General features: G+C 39.5%; 1 long non-coding RNA gene across 1 annotated transcript in view; it reads left to right on the plus strand.

The window, feature by feature from the left end:
• The window catches only part of LOC116702904 (uncharacterized), an 18,345-nt gene that overhangs the window by 1,218 nt on the left and 6,294 nt on the right, over positions 1 to 10,833 (plus strand). The window contains exon 2 of the long non-coding RNA XR_004335286.1: positions 2,907 to 2,913. This is a non-coding gene — a long non-coding RNA (uncharacterized LOC116702904). The remainder of the gene's footprint in view (positions 1 to 2,906; positions 2,914 to 10,833) is intronic.

The raw sequence follows: 10,833 nt of genomic DNA on the forward strand, positions 1-10,833 counted from the left end.
TGTGTGTGTGTGTGTGTGTTTGTCTGGCTTTCTGTCATTCGATCGTTCATCCGATCAACTTTACGCTCGGCGGGTGTATTGCTGGGTACGAAATTAAATGCAGTGTCGCGTTTGCACAAAAAAGGTTGGAAAAAAAACAAAAGACTGAGCTGTCGGGCCGGGCTCGGGATTTCACAGCTCCTAATTAAAAATGTTACTAAGAACTAAATGACAAGGGCAACCAGAGGCCTGTACTATGAATCAAGATCAACATGCCCTGGATTTCTTTCAGGTACACGGCTTCACCTAACCTAACAGCCGCGGTCTTTCTTAAGCTGCGTCATGACGGTGGTTAACGAGTTAAATCAACCCAGGGTTTCCCGATCCAGCGTCGCGCACATTCACATAAAATACATTTGTATAAAAACTATAATTCTACATAAATATGAAGAACACAGGCACAGTTTTACAGGCAAAATGCAATACAGTCGCTGTGTCCTAAAACAGGAAGAAAGCTGGCAAAAAAATAGCCAACGCTGTGAAACGCTTATCAATATCACTCCCCCCATCAGTCAGGCACAAGATCTGACCACAATAACAATTGTGCTTGTGCATAAACTGTCGTAGCCTATAATGCTAGTTGCATCCCTGGCTGTAGAAAGTTATTGTGAGAGCAAATAAAAAATGTAAAATCATAATTCAAACCAATGTTCCTTTGTCTGGTCACCATGCCGGAATGTTTACACTGTAAATTATTTAGGTTCTTACCAAGATAAAAAAAAAAGATTTAGAAGTGTTCGATAATTTATCCTGTTTTAACCCTTGTGTTGTCCTTGGGTCAAATTTGACCAGTTTACAAAAACTTTCTATATCAGAAAAAACGTTGAAAGAAACTACAAAAAGCAGGGAAAAAAGCAACAAAAAACTTTTTTTTTTTTAAACACTGAAAAAGTGACACAAAAACATCAAAAACACTAGAAAAGGGACAAAGAAATGAAAAAAAAATTGACTAAACAATCATTTAAAAAAAGTCAACAAGTGACAAAAAATGGGAATAAAATTGACAAAAACGTTGAGAAAAGTGTTAAAAAATCACAAGAAAATGTTGAAATTTCAACCCTTAAAAACACAAAGTTGCAGGTCAACGGGTAGACAACAATTGAATTTCTTATTTTAAGTCTTCAACTTTACACTATCATCTTAAATCAAGCAAGCTTGTCAAGTGAAATTATCTTGCTGCGTGGACAGATAACTTCACATGTTTTGAGTACCTTTTCCCTCCGATTTGGTGTTTTTATCTTGTTTTTAGACACGCCTTTCTTGCAGTGCGGGGAGGAGCTGCCGATCTTTTTTAATTTATTTTTATGTTGATGATCAAAATTGAAATCATTTTATAGACAAAATGCAGTATGCAAAGAATCAGGTTAACAGAAATAGCACACATACATCAAGTGTACAAACTCATGACGATATATATAAAAAAACATACAAAGTAATCCAAATGATAAAATAACAGAATCATTACATGGAAAAAAAATAACAAGAGGTACAATTAGTCTGAGGTTTCAGGGAAAAAAAGCTCTACAGTTTCCACAATTTTAATACTTTTTTGTTATTCAACAATATAAGTGACTTCAGTAGAGATTTCAGTTGATTAAATTTAAGTTTGATTTAAGTTCAAAATGCAACCTAGGGTCTTTTTGTGTACCCAAGTCAAACTTATTTTTAAAAGTGTTTTTGGTCAAACAGCCTTTGAATGGGATTGCTAGGGGCGCGTCTATGACAGCATCAAAATCGTTATTTTTAAAACACGAAGAAGCCTCGACACAACATGAAACTTTGCTTTACTAGCAATCACATCCTAAAACACCCCCTGCTCATCAGTACTGGCTAAATCCTGTCAGGTCATTGGACACTGCATCGTTTTAAATAGCTATCAACAGTTATGATCACAACCCAATGAAGTGACTATACCCAAAATAGTTTACCTTTTAACAGTTTGTTTGGTTAAGATATTCTTCCAAGATAAAAAAAAGCCCCCCAGACAGGTGACAGCTAATGCTAGAAATTATAATAATCCCATACCACATTCTCAATGAATGAATATTGACAACCCATTCTGGACCCGCCATTGGAAGTGAACAGCTAACCTACTTTTTAGATGTAGAAAGACCCGACAGTATAGTTCCAACTTATATGTATGCTTCCTGATACCTTTGATAAGGTTACTTACCTGTAGTCCTTACTTACCTTACTTCTTATAACCATGACGGGATTAGACTATTGTCAAATGGTCACATGTTTGTCCAAAAACAAACCATGTACATTGACGGAAAGAAAAGCATAGGGCAGGTGTAACAGCTATCATGAAATGCTCAAGAAAGTACTGCGAAAACTCAGAGTAACGTGCAAGAAACCTTGTCTGACCACATGGCATAGCATTCTGTAATATGTGACACAAATAATTGTTTTCCTCGCGTGTGAAGGGAAAAGAAATATACAGGAGAATTGCAGTGATTTTAAAATTCTGCAGCGCAGCGTACATCTCTGCATAATGCTAATGCTAGCTACCGTGCAGATTAAGGTGTCCTGACATAGCCTAGTTACAGTTCTTGCTAGTTTACAGCTTCACATCTTCATTACTAAGCTGTCAAATTGCAACTAATAATGTAATTAAACAGATGTTTGAGACATTGAATCATGCTCACTAACAGATCCTTACCTTCCACAAAATTGCTGCGACGTGGCTACAAGACCTCTCCATGCCGGCTGTACAGGTGCACCCGGTGGTCTTCATGGCTCCATTGGTCCTGGTTAACTTATTCCACGAAATCGGTGCCTTTTCGACTTTAAAAATTTGAAAAATATAATTGTTCAAACTGATTTTTTTCAATACTCATTAACTTGTGACATCTTGACATGACAAGAAATTGTGTTGGGCGATCACAAGCTATGCCATTTATTATTTGATGACTATTTCATGTTTTGATATTTTCCTGAGTCCTGTTACTGAATCAAGTGTTACTACACAGTATATATATAATTAAAATACAGATAAATAAGCCCATGTACTTCTCAGCACAATCTTCCAAAGTAATTGAAAGTCAAACAAAAAATTGCCAAGTTCAAAAAGGAGTAGGAAGAATTTCATAAACAACTTATCAGGTCCTACCCTCTTTCTCTACTTTTATCCTTTAGTAAACACAAGATCTTATTTTTCACCTTTATACACATCATAGACAGATGCATTTACACATACCTACACACATTGAAACTGGTTTTGTTTCTTTTCCACCCATTCGTCTTCTTTCTATAACCATCTATTATTTAGTATATAGATATATTAGTATTTACTGTAGATATATTAGTATATAGATGCCAAGAAACCATGCAGTCATATAATACTATCAATTTAAATCCTTTTCATATCCCTTTAATATATTCATCTTAAATAATCTCTTGAAATTGCTCATTGTACATGATTTCATCTCTTCACTGCAGCTGTTCCATAAAGTGATGCAGTGATGTTTTGGCATTTGTTCTTATACGTTTCTTTTTAAGTACAAATGTTCCCCTTAAGTGTTGTTTGCTCTCTCTTATTTGAAACATCTCTTGGATAGTGTTCAATAAATGATGGTTTAATTATTTTGTGCAGTTTTAAAGTCAAATATCTCTGAATTTTAGTGCTTTTAATTTAATAAACAGTGGACTAGTAGGTGCTCTATAGTTGATTTTATTACCACTTCTTTTGAAGAAGGAATATAGGTTCCGTGTTGGTTTTGTAAGTGTCTCCCCATCCCTCCAAACAGTGAGTAATGTATGGTAGCATGAAGGAACAATACAACGTGTACAATGAGCGTTGATTTCATAAATAATTGGTTTTGAACAGTATAGCAATTAATTTGAATATTTTGGCATTAATATAGTGTATATGTGGCTTCCAACCTAATCGATCATGACTCCCAGAAATTTAAGTTCTTTCACTCTTTCAATTTCAGTATCATTTATCATAAGTTTTTTGTGTAACGTTATATACGGTATATATTTAAAAAAGATTTGACTCTGGATGGATACTTTATTTCTAAACAAACTCAGAGAGTGAGGGGGAATGATGCATGTCAGGAGAATTGAGTTCATCTTCAGGGTCCCCTCAGGGCTGTGTCCTTCCTCCGCTCCTCGGTATACTGATGACCTCAGCCAACAACACATTCACTTTAAAGTTTGCTGGTGACTCTGTTACAGTCAGTCTCCTCCATGCTGGTGAAAACCGCCACGGTCCTGTTGTTGATGAGTTTGTGCAGTGGTGTGACAGTGCATTAAACTACGGACATAAGTATTGATTTAAGGCTTTATCATACTATCATCAAGGAACAAGTGGTAGCCTCTGTAGACCAGTGGTTCTCAAACGTTTTACACAACGTTCCACTTCAAAAAATAAATTTAATTAAATATTAGGCCCTCTAAGTACCACCATCATGGCCCACATTAAAATTAGGTAGCATAGGCGTACCCTATTCACCTATGGACAGTTCACGCAGAAGCCAGGCTTATTTATTGTCAGCCACAGCCATGCTGTTCTTCCTCCGTCCCGCTCCGACTCAAAATTTGAGGTAATTTGGGTCATCTCTCCTTCTCATCTCAATCCTTTTGTATCGTTTGCTGCTAGCAGGCGCTGTGGAGACTTCACTTCCGCTGTTTAAGTAGCGACTAGCACTTGCGCTCATCCACTATAGTTTCAACAGGGCTGCTCAAAATATTCTCATCAGCACTTTTCTTCCTAATGGTTCCTGTTTGGAGCCACAATTGCATGAGGAATCAGCAAGAAGAATGGAAAGACTGCGGGATCCTTGCACTAAGCAGCAGACATTTTGTTACCAAGTCGAATATTATCCAAATGTCAGTTTTAGCCTTTAACTATATGTCTGTAAGTTAAGCTAACACCCATAACGTTTGTCTTCATGAAAGCTGTCGGCAGCTTATAAAAACGTATGGGTTATGGGTTCTTTACATTGTTGGTAAGTAAAACAGACAGATGTGCTGAATTAGTGACGGTAAAAGTGAGTGGGTGGGACCCACCTACAATGGTTCCAACGCCCATTAGGGCTCCTGCACAATGCCTGCGTGGCGTGAGCATGTCAGCTGCGTGGCGTGTCCGTTTTTATTTCGGCTCCCATGTTAACAGGTTAGAGCTTACACACTGCCTACATGACACGCACGTCTCAGGCGTGTCTCGGCCGGGCCAAAAACGGGTGCACGCTAGGAATAGGACGACACCTATTTTTCACGCCACAAGCGTGTTGGAAGTGTTTCCAGGCCAAATAGAATCCAAAAAGATATCGTTTTGACACACATTAACTTAATAAATGACATTTTGATGTTTGAAAGTCCATAGGCGTTGACATAAATAAAGATATGTAATAAAAAAAATATATATTATTGTTGATTTTCAAATATTTCACTTGTCATTTGTCTTTGCATTGTCTTTGCTGGTATCAAATCAGTATATATTTATGGTTAACATGATATACTACTGCTTGAGTGCATAAATGTCCACAACTCTCTCCCCATATGTCATTTTATCAATGGGAAACATACATGTGTACAACCAAGGCTAGCAGCAGCAGCGCCGTGTCAGACCCTTTTCTAGTGTGCAAAGACAGAGAAAACGCCACGCAGCTGCCACGCCACACAGGCAGTATACTTACTGTATAGAGTTGGGTGTGATGTACAGTTTTTTTCCATCATGGGGGTGTGGATGCCCCCATCTAGCCCAATTCCACTCTGTAGGCAATCTGAGAATGAGCCCTGAGGGAATAAGAAAATCTACAGAACTAAAGGACAGACCATCCCAACACACACACACACACACACACACACACACACACACACACACACACACACACACACACACATATTCAATTCAATTCAATTCAATTTTATTTATAGTATCAATTCATAACAAGCGTTATCTCAAGACACTTTACAGATAGAGTAGGTCTAGACCACACTCCAGAATTTACAAGGACCCAACAGTTCTAGTAGTCTCCTCCAGAGCAAGCAACAGTGCGACCATAAGTATGTGTATGACAACATTTCACATTAAATTCACTTGTAAAAAAAAAGAAAGAAATTTACCTTTTAGGAGGAGGGGCTGATGTTTTGATGTTAATTTTCATCTTCTGGGCTTTAGCATTTGTGAATGCTATCAGATCCTCCATGTACAGCGTTCTTCTGACTTTTTGCTCTATCAATATAGTAGCAAGATCCAACAGCCGCTCCTGACACACTCTCCTGCCAGAGATAAGTCTTGATGAGTTTCAGAGCTGAACGACTCCTTACCCAGAGGCAACAGTAATAGGGAGGGTGAGAAGCAGACTGAGTGCATAGCTCAGATTGGGGTATAAATCAAGTAGGTTTTTCTTGTATATATTCCAGGTTTTTCTGTTGGGGTAGAAATGTGATCTAGGAAGGCTTTCATTGCAGCCCTTATCTCCAGTTCAAGTCCTAACCATCAACATCATACGATTATATCTCCATGTTCCTGCAGCTAAGGCCCAGTGTCGCATCCTGCTCAATACAAGAACCCATACAGAGCAAAGAAACATTAAAGGATGAATCGAATATTGAGGCTACTATGTAATGTATCTGCAAGAAGAACTCTGGTTAAATTATTCTTCTGGACTGGACGGTGTTTGTTCTCTTCCTTCATAAAGGAACTGCCGAGTTTTTCTCTTATTTCTCTTTTTGGCAGCTTCATCTTAATCTGCAACTCCTCTCAGCAAGTGCAGGGAGTTTGTTGTTACAGTTTATTTAATATACTATATGTAACCCATATGAAATATAGGGCTTCTAAAATCCCATTTCGCTGAAAGCGTTTGCACAATGTCCATCTACACTCCCTGCGCATTTGAAGAAGTAGAGAGCGACCAATGTCTCATGTTTCAATCTATGGTCAAAATAGGTTCTGGCCAAGGCTGAAGTTATATCAAAAAATCAGGATGTCAACCTCTATGCTGTCCTGATAATGATCACGGAGGATAATGAGCGTTTTGCACCCAATATATAGCATTACCATCTATTAATGGTAGCGTTGCAGCATTGGGAGCTGCTGGTTTAATGACCGTTGTGAGGTCTGGGCCTGGCCGGTGGGTGACACTTTCAACTTCCTCTCGGTTGGACCAGGCATGTTGGCCCGCTCTAGTGACTGAGGCTTAGCGACGTTGGTTTCACTGAGGTTGAAACTGCAGCAGTTGTATGAGTTTTGCCTCACCGGTGGGACTATGAAGTCACGGTCGCCCCACCTGGAATCTACAACTGTCCAGTTGCCATTACAGTGCCCAGTTGCCATTTTTTATCCTCCACAGTGAATAAAACGAGTACAAAACAAAACATAATCTAGTTGTAGAAACTTTGTCAGCAACGTTTCAGCCTCAAAAGTGGCCTTTTTAAGCTTAAAACTAATTTAATGTGATTTTATTATCTCTTTATACGTTACAACAGCAAGTCTGTGATAAAGATGGCTCCAAACTGGATCACCACTTCGGTTTCTTCTTTATCAAATGTGTACATGTCCTTCACAAGAAATGTATTTCAAAGTAAAAGTCCTGGTGTTATGAGTGTTAATCTGAAACCATACCACTATTATAAATTTAGGCCAGGAAATAAAAAAAAGTTGAGTTTAGGAACCAGAAAACATGGTTAGGCGTAATATAATATACTAATTAGGATTAGATCAGAGGAACAAATATTTATGTTTAGGAAATGAATAACCAGGTAAGTGCATAACCTGAGAGCCAATCAAAAACCTGAGTGCCAATCAAAATCACAGACACACAGGAACATCACATTGATACAGAAAAACATAAAATATTATTTGGACTGTAATGAAACCGAAAGTGTCCTGGGAACATGAAGCGTGAGCATGCATGCATTCTGTAAATATCTCCCAAGGTAAAACAGCTGAAAAGATAAACAGTAAAATACATCCTGAAATGATAATTACAGGAGAAACACTACCCAAAATAACTGTCATGAAGTGCAATAACTCAAACAATATGTTCCAAATGTGATTAAATTTTGGCTTGCAAAGCCCTGTAAATAAACAAAATATTAATATTATCCTGAGATGGCAGTATCACACTTCTCATACTCCTACAGGTAAACGTTAAGGTATGTTATTGTCATAAACACATACATGTAGCAAAATTCCTTCTCTGCATTTAACCCATCCCTCAAGGAAGCAGTGGGCAGCCATATACAGCGCCCGGGGACCAACTCCAGATCTGAGCCAGGGCCTTGATCAAGGATACTGACTGGAGAACCTAGTACATGTTTTTCTCTGGCATAGTATTAAAAAGAATGTCTCAGTGTTATTTTACACCTGTTATAGGATTGTAGCCAAACATGGCATCTTAGATAATACATGTAGGTTAACTCAGCACATCCTGAAATGGCAACACAATTCTCCTCCTTTTCCAGCTAGTGCAACTCTGTAAACATCTTTCGCAATAGACAACATACAGTACAAAAATGGCATATTATCAAAAAATGGCCAAATATTGGCTACCTGAATAAACACAGGCAGAAAATAACATTGTACACAGTACATATGATCAGGTGTAATATCAGTAATGTAAAAAGGATAACAGAGTCTCAGTAAGAGGAAAAGTACCTGGACAACAGCTATAAACGTAAAGAAACTCTGGTTGTTTTTTTGAAAGTCCAGATAAGATTTGGAGAACACTTGAGATGGCGAGCCCAGCCCAGCTAGACTTTGGACAGTCGTGGATGCGGTGTGGCCTGCCGTTGGACCTGCCCACAGACGAAGTCTGACTTGCTCGATTACTCATTTGGGACCCCAGATAAGAACACATACCCACTATTAGCTCTTCCCCAGTAGCAGAAGTTGTAGTAGTGTATAACAAATACGCACACAGAACAAGACAAGGCAAACTGTTTGTACTGTGATGGTTGGGTCCAGCAAGCTGTGAGTTTTTCTGTTTTGTTTCCCATTCTGTTTCCTGCCAGCTGACTTCCCACACCTGCTCCTCATCTCATCATCCCCTCTCCTGCCGTACTCACCTGCCAATCAAGACCAGTACTTCAACCCTGGATCCACCCACCATCCTCGCTTGATTGTTGTTTTGACCACCCTGGTGATGCACGTTAAAAGCTCTCAGAAAGACCTTGGTACTTTCCTGTGTTTGTCCTTTTTCATCTTACCCCTCTTTCTATGTTTGTTTCCTCAGCCACCATCTTCACGACTCTCCAGTACCTCTAACCAGCTGGTCTTGCCATCCGGTCCCCTCCTTGCGGCTCCCTGCTGCCTCCCAGCCTTCCCCTCTTCCACTCTCCAGCTCCCCAGGATCCATTGCCTCCCCCTTGGCCTCTCGACCTCGGTCTCCCCGTTTCCCCCAGAGCTTCCTCTGCTTCCCCAGCCCAGCCTTGGGACTCTCGTTCTGGTCCCTGGCGTCCGCCTCCTCTCACCCCTTCTCTGTCATTCTATCCGTAACCTCAATAAACATTTGAGCTTTGCATTAGGGTCTGTTCCGTCTCCTTCATCACATGTATGACATATTTTCAAACTATGTTACCCTAGCCATCACACAAAGCCACTCCTGGATTGACAGCACCCCTTCATTCTTCCATCCTCTTTTTTTTTTTTGTGATCAAATTTTTTTAAATTCATTTACTTTTTATATATTCAACAAAGAGGAAAGCTGGGAGGGAGGGAGACAAAACAACACATGCAGAAAGAGACACACATACAGACAGACACAAGACAAGGGACCAAACATATGCTCAGGTTGAGGTTTGGAAGTCAGCGATGATGCGTCAATTGTCCAGGGTCTTTCCTGGCGCTCCATGGATGCATGCCTTAGAAAGTTCCATACAAACCACATCCAAGAAGGAAATGGTCCATGCACGGATAGAGAGGTCATGTGGTGGTTGAAATCATTTTCTCCGCAGCTGTTAGTCCAGCAAATACAGCACGTTTTTGAGTTCTAGAGAGCTGAAAGTCTGACAGGTCATTCAGAATCAAGACATTGACAGTAACAGGCACAGTAACATTAAACGAGGCGGAAATTTGGGATGCAATATTGTCTTGAACTGACCAACAGGAGAGCACTCCCAGAACATATGAAGATATCTACTGACAGAGAAATTAATTTTTATAAGTCTTTTATTTCATATTTCTCTGTAGTAGTGTCTTAAAATATTATGACTTTCTTTTATAGCTTTCGATTATTATATATTCATATCTTGATTTTTATATACCTATTGCTTACTTATTTATAATCTCATATGCCACTTTAACAATACTGCGTTTCTTTCAAGCTGTGTCTGTGTTTTCTTTAGTCGCTGCTGTTACAGAGATAACACAGTGTCTTATTCAAGGTCCTTTAAACACGTCGTTCTCTTAGCGTAGGCATAAACCAGATAACCAAGATGTCATCATTGTATCAAAAACTATGTTTCAATAAAGCAGGGAGCTGCAAGGAATCCCCGGAGTTCTCAAAAGGTCATGCTGCAGATAGGTGACTATTTTGGTGTGCTCCCCTCTTGCAATTGTCTTTTAACTACACATTTGCCGTCTGCGTCTCGTTTATTGCTTGATCGTGTTTATTTAGTAAGTTAAAGTGTTATGAACCTGACATTTTCTGGTGCCGAAACCCGGGAAGTCAACAGCTGAGAAGACCAGGACCGCGCTCGATCAAGGCCGGAAAAATCTGTCGACAGCCGTCCACACTTCGCAGGACGGGGCCTTAGGTTGGTCCGGTGCTGCCCTGGCACCTCTCGGTGACGACTTCCACGTTCAAGCAGCGAACAGACACGGGTGAGTGATGCAGTTTT

Source organism: Etheostoma spectabile, chromosome 15, assembly GCF_008692095.1.
Source record: "Etheostoma spectabile isolate EspeVRDwgs_2016 chromosome 15, UIUC_Espe_1.0, whole genome shotgun sequence".
Lineage (NCBI taxonomy): Eukaryota > Metazoa > Chordata > Actinopteri > Perciformes > Percidae > Etheostoma > Etheostoma spectabile.